We start from the raw sequence: 13,772 nt of genomic DNA, 5'->3' as shown, positions 1-13,772 counted from the left end.
GTTTATAAATCCTAGTGTAGAGTAACAAACAATTATTGATTTTTTTCAGATTTGTTTTTGTGGAATAGCATTAAAGCACATTGTTTTCCAGATCTTCCAACAAAAATTGCTTTGTGAGTAGGCGATAATAGCTACTGTATAATTACTCAATTTAGTAAATGACACTACTTGAAAACTTTAATTAATTTGTACATTCATATTCAGCATTGCATATTTTTTATTTTTTTTATTTTTTTTTATTTTTTATTTTTTTACCTCCCACACATATTAAAACTGCCCAAGCAGATCTAAAAATGAACCATACTAGGTTAAAAAAAAAAAAAAAAAAAAACAACAACACTTGGAAATGCTAACTTCTTATAGCAATGAATGTCATAAATCCAAGATTGTTTAGTGTGATTATGGTCATTATATATCAAAAGTGGCTCTTCCCATAATTGCTGATAAGTGACATACTTGGAACATGGAACATGGAAAGACATTGTCTATTCTTCAATTGAAAGCTGAAGCAATTTTGAATTACAAGACGACAATACTTCCTGCAACAATTGTGAAAAAAAGAGAATTCACTTAGGGGAAAGAACCGGAGAGAATAAAGAAATGTGAAAGTGCTGGGGGAGAGAATAAGAGGAGGAGAGGGAAGACAAAAGCCATGACAAAGACAATCTTTGGAGGCTGCACACAAATATCTTTGTGTGTGTGTGTGTGCGTGTGTGTGCATCTGCTTATGCGTAGAAAAAAAGAAGGGGGTGTGTTCACTTGGAGACAGCGGGGATAGCTTATTAGGAAATCATCCCTCTTAGCCAATGGTTTTTAAGAGTGAGGCAGATGTCATTTGACTGAGAAGTACCACCTCCCACTGCCAGCACATCCCCTTCAGTGTAGCGCAGCGCTGTGTGAGAGCACCACTGTGACTGCTCTCTCCTCTCTGTCTGTGTTTCTCTCTCATTGTCCACAGACACTTTCACGCCTTCTCTCTGATTTCTCTCCCTCTCTTTTATCTGCGCTCGTGGTCCCTCTCCTCGCCCCTCCTCTCTTTGCTTTTTTCCTCTCCTCTCCTCTCTTCTCTCCTCTCCTCTCCTCTTTCTCTCTGTGACTCTGTCCCATAGGCAGAGATAGGATCTGTTACAAACAGCAGCAGCCACACCAAGAGCCCAGGTAAGACCTTTTTTGTGATTTATTCACTTTGTGCTGAGGGACTATAACACTGAAAACAGACAGCCTCATTTCTCGCCTCACCATTGTGCACAAATTGATTTCTCTACATGTTTGTTTGTTTTTCCTTGCTCCTTGTTTTGCTGTGATGAATCTGAAGTGGAGATCTGACAGTGTTAAGAGGGACAGTGGGAGCTAAGTTGTTCAATGCCTTAATGAGGCACTCAAAGATGATTTTATGTGTTTTTTATTTTTATTTTTTATTTGTTTTACTGGTAAGCTGGAAGAATGACAACTTCTGGAATCTTGCTTCGGTTGAGTGTACCTGAAAGGTGCATGTATGACTGTAAAAATCTAATGAATTGTACAGAAACAGAGATTGAGGAAAAAAGGTAGATGCAACGAGGAAGATACAGTGGCAGATAGAGAAATGGGCTTTCGCTGATCAAAGCTGGTGGGAAGAAGTGAGTTAAGAGTTGCGGGAGCGTGAGCTCAGGTGTTCGTTCACAGATCAGCAGGTGATGAGTGGACTCTATTGATCCGGAGCTGGCATCTTCTCAGAATTAAGCTGACGTTAAATCCAGTGAAGCTGATTCGAGAGATTGTCTCTTTGGTACATTCATGGAGTGTTTTGGATTTGACTTCATATACAGCAAAGAAAATCTGCTGTACAGGACGGTTGCTCTCATCCACAGACCCTCTGTGTATCTGAACATGTGTGGCTGTTTATTCGAATGGATTCTGCTGTCTGACTAATTGACACAAACTGTAAATCTGTGTGCATGGAACATTAACTCTTAATGTGCTGGAAACAATGAAAAAGGAGATAATTAGATTCAGTCCACTGCTGTAATATATTTCCAGCATTTGTGAACATAATTCTGTTCCATACTCAGCTTTCAAATGAACATGTGAATGTGCACGAATTACAGAAGAAGCTCTTTCATTCAGTATCTCTCATTCAGGAGATGTATAAATGAGTTTAAGATTGCCACGGGCAATGTTCAGCCTTTGAAGTTTAAATAAACAATAGCGCAATCCAATGTTGCATCTGAAATTCAACAGTGAAGCACATTAGTGTCACTTGAATCATGTCTCATGTCGGGGTTGGCCGCTGTTTGCACTGCCTTAGAATTACTTGAGGACGCCTTGCAAGAAGACTTTTACGATGTGATTGATGTAGATATTACTGGTTAGTTGAAAGGTGGTTTTTGCTGATAAGTAATCTCTGAAGTTCATCTTTAGCTAATGTTTTCTCACGGGCTGATACCCTGTTGCCTGTATTTGTGGTATGAGAATATTAATCACACTGATGAATTTAAATGAAAGCTGAAAATAGCTCAGAGCTAAGCTGTGTTAGGTCTCATAAGTAATACAGCGGTGTGCTTATATTTCAGTCCGAACATCATTTGCAGCGCTCTCTTGGACTGTGTAGAGAAATGAGAGAAATAGCTTTGTGATGTGAAAAGACATTGGTTATTGAGGTGAGAGAACATCCAGACATGGTGCAGTGGAAACATTAATAGCAGGAGCTGAAGCATCAGCAGCACTTCAATCCTAAGGAACCAGACTGAAACTTCATTTTACCATACAGGCTGTAGTCAACAATGACTGAGCCACAGTGTGGCAGTTTGGTAGCATCTATGCCATTTGGTGTAACTCGCACGGCATACAGTACTGAGAAGGAAGCTTTCTCACGACCTGAGCGATGTTAATGACACATTCTTCAATTTCAGCCTCGCAGCCCAGAGATGTAATACTATCACAGTGCTGTGCAGTATACATGCCGGTCATCTAGTTTTAACACACTTTAATATAAAACAATATATTCATGTTATCTGGAGCAAAAAGAAGCTGCCTCAGCTTCTCGCCTGACACAGCCTCTCGTCATTAACCCAGCACTCAGCCAGAGACCCAGAAAAATATCCACGTTTTGAGGAAATTAGAGTTGGAGAAATGGGGAGTGCTGGTGCCTTTTCAGTCCTCTGAGGGTTCTCTGCTGACAGCTACACTCCATCTTTTTTTTTTTTTCTTTTCTGGTTGGTTGTGAGCTGCCCCAGGTGTGACAGGCAGCCCGAGTAATGGGGGACGTTTGACAGATGCATATTTCCAGCCTTGAATGCTTCATATAAAGAAGATAGACGGCATGGATTCAGGCTGAGCGGGGGACAAACCGTTGGGCTGTGAATCACCCCAATGAGTGTGCCGCCTCTCTGCTCGATTGATCTGTCACGTGACTCTCACAACCCTTCCATGTTACTAATTGCATCCCACTCTGATTATTGATTGAAATATGAGGGTGGTATTATGGACTCCTGGAGGCAGGCAGTGTTTTGCACCCACTGAGGTTGGTGGTCAAGTTACAAGACGGCGTAACCCTACAACTATGAGCAAATCGATGATTTGATTTCAGAAAACAAACATCTTGATTGCAAAGCATGACTACGACATGGGTTGTGTGTGTGTGTGTGTGTGTGTGTGCGTGTGTGTGTGTGTGTGTTAATTTCATCCCTACAGCATCATAGGGGATTTGCACTAATGTTTGAGACTTTATGTGATAATTAATCTTTTATAAACCTATCAGGGCATATAATCAGGAGTCAAGGCCAAGAGATTATATTACAGTTTGTACAGTAGAGCAGAGTGTTTCTTGGCAAACATACTTCATCTGGCAGCCAATCTGTTTCGAAAACAGGGATGAACTCTACCAGTTTCTATTTGTCCCATGTGGGCTCCTATGATTTGACATCCCTGTGCAGTTTTACTTTAGAGATCCATCTGGTGATTATGAAGCACCCACGTCTGCTGGCTCATTTAATGAAATTAGCATTTAAGTGTTTCGATAATGTCACTTTTCAATAAAACACAAACCATTAAGACTCTAAAACCACTGCTCTCTGAGGCCGAGCTGCAACAAAATCACAATGACAATACCAACATGCTGATGGGAAACAGGTATGTTTTTACAGTGTTCACTAAATTTTGACCTGATGCTGGTGACTGTGGAAATGTCAGGGTGGGGGATCAAAGTCATTCAAGTTACAATCTTTAAGATTTCAATCCTGGTTGATTAAGCAAGGCCTGTAACTGGTGGTAACTGCACAAATTGACCATACCCCTATCAAGTGCACTGACCGAAACCGAATGAAGAGGTGTGGAGTATTTTTGTGGTATTAGTACGGGTAGTTTTGCTTAAAGTCCATGTAAAGGAAATTCTGAGATGTCTTTCAAAATACATTAAATATATTGGAAAATATTTGCTGAAAACTCATCTCGCTCAGTGTTTCAAAGTTAGTCAAAGTTTTCTGAACTCATCTGACACGTTTCAGTCGCTTCAAAATTGCTGCTTGACTGCTCCCTTGAGTGGGCGTGGCTTCAGCGCATTGAGCAGACATGGCCCTACGGTCCTGGAGCTGCTAATTTTGAGCCGATTTTTGACACCTAACTTCATAAACTTGTTGATATTTTTAATTATTCACATTTGTCTGGGTGGTAAATAACCATTTCTTCTTTGGTCTGACAAACTCAGAACACATATTTATTCTTACTTTACACAGACTTAAAAAAAAGGATCTGGACACTTCATCCACTACTGGTAATATACATTTTTAGCTCAGTATACCTCTTCTTACAACTGCTTTTTGCTATGGTACACACAGGTGTCTGAAAGAAAGTCATGAGGTTGTGCTGGGTGTTGAGTGTGAGCACGTGTGTGTGACAGGTGCAGGTTCGCAGCTGTCCGTGAAAGTATGTCAGAGCCTTAATACTGAAGGTATACAGTCTATGATCACAGCTACTTTTTCCAGAAATAACACAACATTAGTGTATTTGTTTTCTATGCAACCAAACAAATTATTGGCAAGCAATAATTGACCTTTTTCCAGAATTCCATGAACAGCCATGATCTGATTTTATGCTGCACAGGGTATCTGAACAGTGGAGCACAGTACAAAGAGTTGGTTACCTCGCTGAGAAGTTGGAAGTGTGCAGCCTGTCGCCTGCAGCTCTTCATCTAACAACTCGCTGCGGCAGCTCCTTCTTGTTCCATTACGTCCTGCAATACTTCAAACTGGTCTGCTGTCAAAAGATCAGAAAACGACTGTTGTCTTGTTTTGTACACACATTTTTGATGAACTATGTCAGTCAGTGTCAAGTTCACTGACAAACACAGTGCATTTCCTCCGACTACTTCATAGTTAAAGTCAACTTGTGTTTTGCCAGTTAAATGCTTTTAATGTGAGGCTGCAACAGCAGGAAATGTTTTACAAACATTTTACATTAACAGAAATTTAATACACCATTATTTTCTGGGATTGTAGCCACAGTCACCCAATTTGTAATAATGCAAATGCGAGGGCTCAATCACCATTGTATTACCTCATTCAACGATAGATAGTGATTAACTGAAAATCTTCAAGATTATAACTTTAAGATACATTGTCTGCAAACCATGAAAGTCTGTATAAGATTGTGTGCCAATTGATCCATATGTAGAGATATTTTGAAAGATATTTTACTAAATAAGTGAAAATTTGGCATTCAGGTGGCACTAGACAAAAGTCAGAGGATCACCAAAGTCAATAGGGTTCATCTTCTGCAGATCACGTACATATGTATAAACTTTACTAAAATCCATCCAGTAGATTGCAGTCTTGATCAAAGCGGTGGACTGCAATCCCTAAAACCATGCAGCTAACACAGCTAAACAAATAAACAAATAAACCTAAATTGTGAGATGAAACGGTTTATTTTCTACTGAGGTACTGTTCATGTTAGACCAAGAAAAACACATACTGTAATCAAAAACTATGCATGGCTACATCAACAAAAATAACACATATAAATTTAGCCAAATTAAAGTCACTGAAATATTTAGATAAATATAGATTAAAATATTAAAAGTTTTAAACTGCACCAGCCCACACACAGCTGTTTTAATGCCTTTTATCACTGCTTTTACATTGTGACTTCAGGAATAAAAATCACACTTATTATTGCGAGCTGAACACATACAGTATTATAACGATCAAAAGCACTTTCACTGATTACTACTCACCTAAGTGCAATTTCTGCATTTGAGTAGGTGTTATGTCATTTCTGAATGCCCTAATGGTAGTTCAAATAATATGGCTAATTTAAGTGATTTTTATAAATAAAATGTATGGCACATTAAAATATTTAATTGCCCCTTTATAATCGGTGCTGCACTTTATTTGTCTTAAGAGCAAGGTTGATTAGTCAAATCACATCAAAAGGCAAAACAAAAAAAAAGATCCAGTCGTATTTAGTTGTGTTTATTAAGTTATGAACCATGAGCCGGTTTTAGGTGTTGCAAATTAAAAGTTTTACAATTGTTTTCTTTATTTAAGAGCATTACTTGTTACAAAAAGATAAATAGGGGACAGATAGTCTTAGTGCATACATATTTACAAAGGGCTGTTGAATTATGGTATATCTCTGTTCTGATATGATGCAGTAGAAGCAAAAAGCAAGTAGGAAGCCATTTGTCAATGCCATCCTTCTGCTAATAGGATTAGATGCATCTAAAAAGCACTCAGAAGAGCAGTTTGTAGTTAAAATGCATATCACTGCAATGGTACATGATGACAGATAGGGCACATGCTTTGGTCACATAAATTGTGAAATCACAGTTTGCTGCAATTTATATGGAACATATTAATACTGAAATCTGAAAATGAATAGTTTTCCAGTATAGATATATACAGTACTGTCATTGCTTGCAAAATCATATGAACCAGCTAAATTGATGGTCTAAGCCACGGGTGTCCAAACTGTCCAACAAATACCAATAAAAGTTACATACAAATGCACTGTTCTGTAACAATTTTGTTTTTTTATTGTCACAATGGAATACGTTGAACTTGCATGAAGTTGATACAAATCTTAACCTCATGGTCATTTTAAACATGACTTATTATGAGTAATGCAGTCTATTAAGTCCATTAACATTTAAGTTTAAAACATATCATTCAAGATCATTCAGAAAGTAATATTTTGTGTCAAATCTACAGGCAGTTATGTCCTTAGAGGTTAACGTTTAGTGCATTCAAATGCTTCATTATGTCAACCAAAAAAGCCAAATTTACCAACCATACAGTATCTGACAATCCTAGCAGTCCATAAAATTATAAAAATTAAGCTTCAGGCTGCACGAAATCTGACCACGGGGTCTGATTGGTCCCCGAGCTGTACTTTGACATCCCTGGTCTAAGCAATCACTGTATAATTCTGTTATGTGTTTAACTGGACAAAACCTTTCACTTGCACAAAACAGTCATAGTAATTATAATTATTGATTCTTTTATTTACAGTTACTTACTTAGATTTGAATTTACATGATAATCATCCAGAAATATTAATTTTTCTGTATGAAAGTTCCTTGCATTTAACTTGTATGTATGACTGATCCCATGATGACCTGCTGGAGAGCAAACACTTTAGATTCACAAACCGTCCATTGTGAACTCAGACACCGGGCGATTGCACAGAAATGAAATTACATTCATTTACTTCTGTCAGTTGGAGACTTGCCAGCAACATCAAATTTTCCTCTTGGAAATATGCCCACTTTTAATTAATGACACAAAGTGACATGCCTCTATAACGTTTTTTTTTTCTTGATCCATGCAATTCTGATGTAATTTAAGTATATTGATTGTTTTCTTCAATAATACATCTGCACAGTGTACACTGTAAGGTCATTTTGGCATGTTTGACAGATGAAAAGCTCTATATCATGAAGTTATTACCTGCATCACAGTTATTTCCTTAATACTTTATGTTAGCATGGATTTTTTGTAATAACCTCTTCATCTCCAACGTGAACACAGTGCTGTAGTCTTAATTATAAACCAACAGTAGTACTTTAGAGATGTGAAGCACCTAAAAAAGTAGTGATTTTTTTTTCCCTCCCTGCTTTTTTACTGGCTTTTCTTGAATGACACACTGAGGCATGTGCATATATTATTAAACTCCTGGTTGCCACATATTCATTTTGAAGCTCTGTGGTTCATTCATGGGAAATCCAGGATATGTTTTAGTACCAAGTCTCACCGTGGCCTTTATACTCCTACCTAAAATTGCTGGATTGCTACAGCAGAAAGTGGCAAGATACACTTGTTCCGTCTCACTCCTTTTGTCCTTTTTTTATATTGGTTTCATCACGTTAGAGAGCCTCCCCAGTGCTCTCCTAGAAATTACTGTTATTAGCTTGTAATTTCAATTCAAATCTTAAAACCTGACTTTCTCAAAGGTGCATAGAGAACATTAAATGTATTCCTGGAATAGACCCAGTGGAGGAACACATAGGCAGGTCTCAGCTCCACAGAGAGAACATGCTCACATCACATGGGGATCTTCTAGTGTAAACATACTGTATGCATAGAATATGAATAATAATTGAATATGCAACACATTCACCCTGAGTAACATGCTTATCTGAATGTAGAAATAGAGCAAGAAAGCTGTTGAATTTATGCTGTTTTTTTTTGTGAATGATGACTTACTTTTTAATTTCACCATCCATGTGTTATTCAAATTCCAAACTGCTTTGATGGTAGTATAGTTTGTATAGACTAAATTATTTCATGATAGATTTATGTGTAAACATTTAAGCGTGTGCTTATCGAGTGATTAACCACGATAGGAGCACCCAGGGATTCTCTGATCTTATTAGCTCTGTTGACAAATGGCAGTAAAGCATCAATTGAAGGTCAGATCGCTCAAGGTGGACCTTTAGCGACCACCAAATATATTACTATATTATATATATATTTTATATTTGTAATTTATTTGAATTCGTTTTATACTGTAAAGTAAATATTTTATCACACCTCTTAAAAGATGCATGTTGCTTTGTCTCTCTCTGTTACATAAAGATAATGTAGGTGAATAACGGAGCCCAGATTCTATCTAAGCTGGGATATGGCAAACAATTGTTACCTTTTTTTTTTCACTGCAGCTTAAAAATCTAAATCCATTTAAATAAAGAGATCCTCCACAGAGGAAACCTCTTTTAGAGACCCTTACCCTTGACATAGTTAGTGGCAATGATTTCATGCTCCCATCTCTCTTCACATCAATCGGATAGAGGGCAGAATCTGAAAGCTATTATTCGGCCAGGGGAATCATTATGCTCTGCTGGTGCTATTGCAACTCCACATTGAGGGGTAGAACACTTTTTTCCCCCCTCAGTTCTACTGAATTTGCTGACCCCCAACACCCCAACAGTTTTCAATTACATTTGCCCCAAACTCCCACCCCACTTGGAATACAAATGTAGAAGCATGAGCGTGCCTTATCTCAAGAGTCTTTGTCAAGTAACCCGCTTATTTATCTGTAGCTCTTTCCAACTGACTGCACAGGTTATTCTTTGGGCGTTATTCAGGTGTCAGGCAGCTGAAGAAAGCTGTCACAAAACCCGGGTCTGTTTCCTGTCAGCTCGCTGGCCTTTTAGTTTGGACCTCCTGCTTCTGTCACCCCTATTAAGTTTGGATCACTGGTTATATTCAGTCCATCTTCCTTTCACATAATAGAATTAGTGCATCAATACACTTCCCCCTTAATGGTCAAATGAGCCTTTTTTCCCCACCTCGCGTCTGTACTCTGTCTCAGTTGACATTATCTTTTTTGTTATTCTCCTGCTGTCTTTGAGGTGTCACCGGTAATTACATCTAATGAGAAGTGAAAAGAGTTGTTCACCTGAAGAGAACACATGACCTCTGGTGAAAACATGCCTCTCCTGCTATCACTGTAATGGAAATGTGCAGCTGCAGTCAGTTGGATTTGATGTGATTTCACTTTGATATTCAGGGGTTGACGTTGGTTTTGAATTCAAACACTCTTTTGAGTCCTATGGATGGAAGGGATTATTATTTTACATGAGTGGATGTCACAGGTAATGACAAAATGCTAAATGATTAGACTGGCAAGGTGAGAGCCCGGAGTGATCCCATTGGAGTTGTTGATTTACAAAGTCTCTTTTTAATGCCTGTGTCCCGTCTTATCTGATTTACCACAATGTTGGAACCCATCTGCTATCATCTCATGACAATTTGGTCTCTGGAGGTAACGAGCAATGTTTCTGGGCTTCTAAAGTGCCCAGAACATACCCGGAAAATGGATACGGATATCCTCTGCAGTCCGATTAGCAACATCATACACAAGAATGACAAGAAACACATTTCTTCTAATCAAAAACAAAACAAAACAAACAAACAAACATAAACAAATCCAAAACAAAACTAATAAAAAGCAAAATGATCTGCAGACTGTAGCTGATGGGTTCCAAGAAAGTATTTTGGTCAATGCTTTGCACCTCTTTTGCTCTCCAAATGGACTGTTGCAGCTCAAATGTGACTGGTCAATACTGCTCAGACTACAAATGGAAACCAGAAGGCTTCTGCTGCTATAATTTTGGTCCCTCGCCTGCAGATCCTGCATTCATATGCAGATATCTGTTAATAGAGATTAGATTTACCATGTTAAGTAGCTGCCTTCATCCATCCATTATCTCTAACTGCTTATCCTCATCAGCGTCACGGCGGGGCTGGAGCCTATCCCAGCTGACTCTGGGCTAGAGGCAAGGTACACCCTGGACAAGCTCATCGCATTGCATATAGAGACAACCATTCACACTCACATTCACACCTATGGGCAATTTAGAGTCACCACTGCATGTCTTTGGACTTTGGGAGGAAACTGGAGTACCTGGTGAGAATCCATGCAAAGAAGTGGAAATTACCAGTAAAATAGGAACATACATCACACATATATGAATCACCTTAGAAGGCACATCTCTACTGCTGTCTATCTACTATTAACCCTACTACTAGTAAGTGAAACAACACCTCAAATGAAACGGCAAGACACAGCTGGGCTGAGACAATTCAATATTAGGACACTCTCTAAATCACCTTGCTACTATAAAGTTAATTTCTGTGGGTCTCAGAGGCTGTGATCGAACCTTTTCCAGTCCAGTTGTTGAACCCAATTCTGATGCCTGCTAACAGCAGTAACAGTTCATTTGCAGAACACTACTTCAGCAATTTAGCGAGAGCTATCTGTCCATCAGAGTTAAGAGCTCAGCAGCTGGAGGGAAATATGTATAAGAATTTTCACCAAAATGAAAAAGTCATAAAATTGTGCTTTAGTACAGTAATCGGTGTAGCTGCCCTTGGTATCACTTAAAGACTGTATTGAATAATTCAGCAGTCCAGCAGTGTTAGAAAGTGTTTTAACTAAAATACTATGAAACCCTAAAAATACCTAAAAAATTACTTTTTTTTTAGTCATTGTTAGCCCAGGTATTGACATATAGGTGACATAACGTACATATACAATCACACATTTAATCACACATAACATATGTGTGATTGAAAAGAATAAAACGTTGATTTTAACTTCACGGGGACTTTTATATTTTAAATATTTAATGCTGACTGGAAGCGTTGGTTGAACAGAACTCAGACATGCTTATCGCAGGAGATAGAGTGGCTTCACTACAGGACAGGGCCACAATAACACTGTAGAAAACACTGTAATCGGCTGAATGCAATGTTCAGTATTTATGCATGTAAAACTATATGATTCCATTGTATGATATTAGCATAGAGGTGCTTACCAATTATATTTTTTCACCTGTCAAGATGATAACTTGACTGTAATTTGTTTTTTAAGGTTAATCAAATCAAATCAAATCAAGTCACAAAGTACATTTGCCTCGAAGGGCTTTACAATCTGTACCGGGAGTGACACCCTCTGTCCTTAGACCCTCAGTTCAAGTGAGGAAAAACTTGCCCACAAAAAAAACCTTTTAACAGGGGAAAAAGGTGGAAGAAACCTCAGGAAGAGCCACAGAGGAGAGATCCCTCTCCCAGGATGGACAGACATGCAATAGATGTCACGTGTACAGAACAAATCAACACAAACATATTGTACAATTACAATGACTGATAAAATGATTACAGTAGCAGCAGAGACAGAGAGGCACGGATGCACAGCAGCAGCAAATCATCAACTAACTATAAACAGTAATGGAGATATGGTAGCAATACTGACAGTAATAATATATGTAGTGGTCGTTATGCAGGACCACAGCAGCAGCCACGATCCACGAGAACCTGCTGGACGAGAGAGCACAGAAACTCCGGGGAAGTCCAGTTAGTAGTTAATAACAATAAATATGCAGCATGAAAAAAGGTGTTACCAAGGCCATGAGGCAGGTGTTATTCACCATATTGTTTTTTATATTGTCATGAAATCATGAAGTCAGCCCCAAGCTCACTCATTCCTGTTGGTGATGTAACTTGTAACTGGGGCCATATACTAGTTTTATTTTCAAATTAAATTTAACAGGCACAGTTCTTGCAGTGTGTAAGCAGTGCAAACAGATGTATCTCTTTTAACAACCTTCACATTTTCTGACAGAACATTTTATGCGATGCACATGTATAGGCAATGACACATCATCTTCAGTGTGTGTTTGTCTGTGTGCGAGTGTGATAATCTACTGATGTTGGCAGTCCCTCTATCTAAATCTCTCTCTCTCTCTGTAGCTTCTCTCTGTCTCACCCTCCTGCATGTGCTAAACAACAAACAAGTATTCACTTTTAGAACAAGGAAAGAAACTCACAGTGAATACTGATGGTTTGGTTGACCATTTTCTACAACTGTCCAGTAACATCACTTGATTTTAAACGCTGTTCTGTAAAGATGAAAATGTGAGTAGATGTAATCAGGCCATGAAACTCTTTAATCAGCTGGTCGCTGTGACAAGTGGATACAGGATTTATTTTTTTTATGATTTAGATTTAGCAAGAAAAAAAAAAAGATCCTGTGAAGAATAAACAGTGTTAGAGCAACGTCTTGGCTACCTGCCTAAATGGCAAGCAGAACTGACAGACAAAACCTGGTTACAATTTCAAGCTGTGCTTATCTTGTTTGAATATTTTGTAAGCAATGAGACATTCTGGCACTCTTAGAAATGGATCAGTGATCATCCTGTATTGTGATACTGTCAAGGGGCAAGAGGCATATGAAGTTGCAGCAAAGACAATGAAATTATGTGTGCTCTGATGCCAAGTCTTATCCAGCATTTTATTTTACAGCTGTACTGCTCTGTTGTTTTGGTCTTTTTTAAGATTTGGGGATGAGCAGCTGTGAAGATCAGTTTCTATCGATGACATTTTACCGTGGTGCCCCGATGCCTGGCGTGCAAGGATCAGTGTTGCAGGTCACTTCTGTGCTGGCCCTTTTGCTCTCTACAGCAGTTTCCTGCAGTTCAAAAGACCACCTGTTGATGCACTTTGCTCTCCACTATCATGCTAGTTCGTTATTTTATTGCACTCCAACCTGCATCAGCAGGCTATGTGACGTGTTGCTCTCTGCTCATTTGCAGTGACACTCTTTTGCATCTAATTAGGACAGGCTGTGTGCCTCCAAACAATGGGATAATGATTGGCGCTGGCTGCTTTCTTGTGCTGGTGCTGAGTGCCTCCTGGACAGGTGCCAGAGCCTTGGAATGGGAATCACTCCTTACACAAATGTGGCACAGTTATGAGTGCCAGAGCCTGCTGGTGCTTATTGGTTATCCATCA

At 38.8% G+C, this 13,772-nt stretch overlaps 1 protein-coding gene across 2 annotated transcripts in view; it reads left to right on the top strand.

The window, feature by feature from the left end:
* Positions 1 to 677: 677 nt before the first annotated feature.
* The window catches only part of thsd7ba (thrombospondin, type I, domain containing 7Ba), a 159,626-nt gene continuing 146,531 nt past the window's right edge, over positions 678 to 13,772 (top strand). For both annotated transcript variants that reach the window (XM_019268917.2, XM_019268915.2), the window contains exon 1: positions 678 to 1,158. The gene's annotated coding sequence lies outside the window, so the exon portion shown is untranslated. The remainder of the gene's footprint in view (positions 1,159 to 13,772) is intronic.

Source organism: Larimichthys crocea, chromosome XVIII (genome assembly GCF_000972845.2).
Source record: "Larimichthys crocea isolate SSNF chromosome XVIII, L_crocea_2.0, whole genome shotgun sequence".
NCBI classification, from domain to species: domain Eukaryota; kingdom Metazoa; phylum Chordata; class Actinopteri; family Sciaenidae; genus Larimichthys; species Larimichthys crocea.
The sequence above is the reverse complement of the archived record's forward strand: the minus strand, read 5'-3'. Positions and strand labels throughout refer to the sequence as shown.